Raw genomic sequence first — 444 nt, forward strand, 5'->3', positions numbered from 1 at the left:
TCCTCCGTCAATCCACGTTAACATCATGTCATGCCCCAACAAAACAAAAGTTCATGACTTCAGATGATACTCCCGGAAGACCTACAAAGGGAACTCAAATTCCACGCCGAGTTTTGTCACCCTTACCATGTACGTCTGGTACAAATCACAAGGATTACATGGAGGAAACGGAAAGTGAGAGTGCTTGTGAAGGTTTGTCAGAAGTAGACCTTTTTGCGTGTGCAAATGTCGAGCGCCAGAAAGGTCAACCTATCAGCTTGAATTTATCCATGGGGATTGTGCAGCAAGTTTGAACATCGCACTCGTTTCAAATATTGCACATCAGTAAAGTTTGTGCGAAGAGGGGGCATTTTCTTTGCCCCCACTGTGAGACATAACAATATAACATTGTTAAAACTTGGAAACTAGGAATTGAAAAATTGTTGTTAAATTGTTTGTTGAAAT

This window comes from Dreissena polymorpha, chromosome 7, assembly GCF_020536995.1.
Source record: "Dreissena polymorpha isolate Duluth1 chromosome 7, UMN_Dpol_1.0, whole genome shotgun sequence".
NCBI classification, from domain to species: domain Eukaryota; kingdom Metazoa; phylum Mollusca; class Bivalvia; order Myida; family Dreissenidae; genus Dreissena; species Dreissena polymorpha.